Below are 3363 nucleotides of genomic sequence, written 5' to 3'. Positions count from 1 at the left end.
GACTCTGCTTGCTATGGTCTTGGAGTTATGAGACATTATTTTTGTGTATGGCACTCAGAAAACAGCAGTTTTTAAAATTCCTTCAGCGAGTCAAGAGCTAAACAAAAAGGCTTATTTTGTTACAAAAATGCTGTAACTTTTGTATACTTTATGCTATCACCACAAAATTACAGATACAAATTACAGCTAACATGCTGGGGTACATCATCAAAAAAGAATGTTCCTCCTACCTTATTTCTGTCCTGAGATATTGAATGTCAAATAAGACCGACATGAAAAATTTCTCTTGAGCACTAAAATTTTTATAACAATTTTATCAGCTATCTCTCAGCAGCAGAATGTCCAAATTAAAAATTATTGTTTGTTTATTGACTGTTTTTAGGATTTTATTTTTTTTTAATTCAAAATGTATACCTATTCCAAATGGAAAAGTATTGTCCGGACCTCCGCTGAGAAAGGAAATAGAGACGGGAGCTTTAGGAACTTTACTTGAATATCACTGGTTAGCATCAACCAATGAGTTTAGCTGGCTTGTCATGCTCATCCATCATGTCTTTTGCGTTTGCCTAATGGGCTTCAAATCAAGGAGATCCATCAATGTCATTAGGTAATGAGAGGCTTTGCATGAAAGCTGGGTTATTACAGGTGGATTTATGAGATTTAAACTCAAGACCAAAAGACTACTGGCAGCTATTCATTTCAGTCAACTGCACTGAAGTCAATTACATTGCAACACTACTTCTCTTTACACATTTTAACTACAACTACAAATCATGTATACTGAAGAACATTTTCACTCTTTCTAATTTCAGAAATTGCTAATATTTAATACGGCAAGTAGTATTGAATTAAAAGCACAAAATTATTAAGCAGAAAGACTGAAACAGTATTTTCTTGTAAAAACCTACTCCAATGATCTTTATTTACAACTTTGAAAAATAATTTTTTGACAGTATACACAAAATAAAATGTAATGAAGAAACTATTTTTACTCATAAATTGTTACATTATTTGTTTTGTGTTGTGTTGGACTTTTATGTCATTTCTTGTTTCCCAGGCTAGACGAAATGACTAGCAATATGGGCACTGTTTTCTCTGATACGTTAGAAACTTTTGCTCCGTCAACTTAAGAAAGGTCAAATTAAAGAGAAACATACTGAGTCATGGTACAACAGTAATACCAATTCTCTCAAGAAAGAAACCCATAATCCCATAAGCACAAAAAGAGAAAAACTCACTTGCAGGTTTTTAGAATTGCGTGGAAAAACAGTATGTCCTGCTATAAAAGCTGCCACGGCCAAGCATATCTGCAAACTCATAGAAAATAACCAAAACAATCAATTTTTTGTTTTTTAGCACAGTGGCTAGATTAACAAATAATCAGACTTCACTCAATATTGCCCAGTTTAGCAGTAATGACTTTGAGAATTTCTTCACTGATAAAAATAGTATCAGAAATACAATAGCAAATGTAGAGTCGACAGCGTCTTGTAATTCAGCTTCAATCATCGCACCCAAAGAAAAACTGCAGTGCTTTGGGGCTGTTGATAAATAAAACAATTCCATGGCACACGCTACAGAAATACAGGGGGGAAAAAGAAAGAAAGGGAAAAAAGTCAATAATTAAACAACACTGCGTCGTCAGTGTTGGTGTTGTATCAGACACTTGCACTTAATATTAGGCTATATGAAAAACAAGCTCAAATGGAGTTAACAAGGTTTTCGCACAGAAGCTGCATCTGAAGTGGCATTTAGATGCATTTACACCGAATGTTTAATGCAGAACATGAATGCATTTAACTGAAAGGAATGAAAATAAATAATATTTTGATGTTTCAAAAACAAAATGTTGAATACTGATATTTGAAATTATTTTGAAAAAGAGAGCGGAAATATATACTTTAAATATAAAATTTAAATCACTAATAGTTGGTGGCAAGTGACTGCATGAGAAAGTCATTGAGTCATTCATTTAACGATTCATTCAAATGTCTGATTCATTCAGTAAGGAAACACCACTGTGTGTTGCTCGGAGGCACAAAACAGTGCTGCTGTGGCTTTGTTTAGAACTAATTTTGTTGGTGAAATGCAGCAAAAACAGGGACTGTTGTGTCTAAAATATAAGTCACTTAATATTAACTTCTGGTTTATTGAGCTGTTTTATAAAAATCAATATCACATTTGCAATCGTGCTGATATTTGGAGAAAAAAATGGCACCCTTCGTATGACATTCTCTATCAGACGATATAAGTATAAAAGACAGTCCTACGGGGGATTTTTTTATCTTGAATTCTAGGGAATTCTAAATGTATTTTAATAGACTAAACCAAGCAGTGAAAGTGTGAACGAGTTTAACCAACATCATGTAGTGCACATGGGTGCGTTTTTTTTTTTTTGCAATATACTTGATCATTTCAGATTGAATATTGTTAAAACAACAATCACAATATTATTTTATATTATATATATCGCACACCCCTATTACCAGGTCAAGAAAATATGATCCTATTACCCCAATTTTACGATTTCTACACTGGCTACCTATTAAATTCCATATCAGTTACAAAATATTGCTACTTATTTATAAGGCCCTAAATTGTTTAGCTCCTGCATACTTAATCACTCTTCTATCACGCTCCTTAAATTTGGGATTTTTGGTAGTACCGAGGATATCAAAGTCCACTAAAGGAGGTAGCACATTCTCACATTTGTCTCCTAAACTCTGGAAAAGACTTCCTGATAGTGTTCAGGGTTCAGACACTTTAAATCTAGATTAAAAACACATCTCTTTAGTCAAACATTCACATAATGTTTCTCATAACCTTGTACTCCAGTTATATCTGATCAAATGCGCATTATTATTTACTGCTTGGAATGTTTTGAACAGCAGCTGTGCTAATTATTCTCTATATGCATTTCTGTTTCTGCCACGGGATGGGCATCCCGAGGTAACTAGAGGTTGCACATCTTCAGTCTGGATCCAACTCTTATGAAGATCTGAGATGACCGAACACCTGAGAAGAGATGATGCAACCCTCTCAGAGAACCTCAGATGATGCCGACCCTGAACCAACATACACAACTACCACATTTACCTTACATTACTATCATTTTGTCACAACATATAATCATTTCTGTTAATAGTGTTCACCGCTTCTTCTTTTTTTTTACATTACATATCTGTCATATGCTGTACATCACCTTGACATAGTCACCACCACCACCACCAAACTACTCCTAAATGTATAAACTTTCTTTTTTGAAGCTGCTTTGCAACAGTGTGTTTTGTGAAAAGTGCTACGCAAAAAAAAAAAAAAAAAAAAAAGTATTTTTTTATAAAACTTTTAAAATTATATATTATA

The sequence above is a fragment of the Sinocyclocheilus grahami genome, unplaced genomic scaffold (genome assembly GCF_001515645.1).
Source record: "Sinocyclocheilus grahami isolate Dianchi unplaced genomic scaffold, SAMN03320097.WGS_v1.1 scaffold2324.1, whole genome shotgun sequence".
In the NCBI taxonomy this organism is placed as follows: domain Eukaryota; kingdom Metazoa; phylum Chordata; class Actinopteri; order Cypriniformes; family Cyprinidae; genus Sinocyclocheilus; species Sinocyclocheilus grahami.
Note: the sequence above shows the minus strand (reverse complement) of the source record.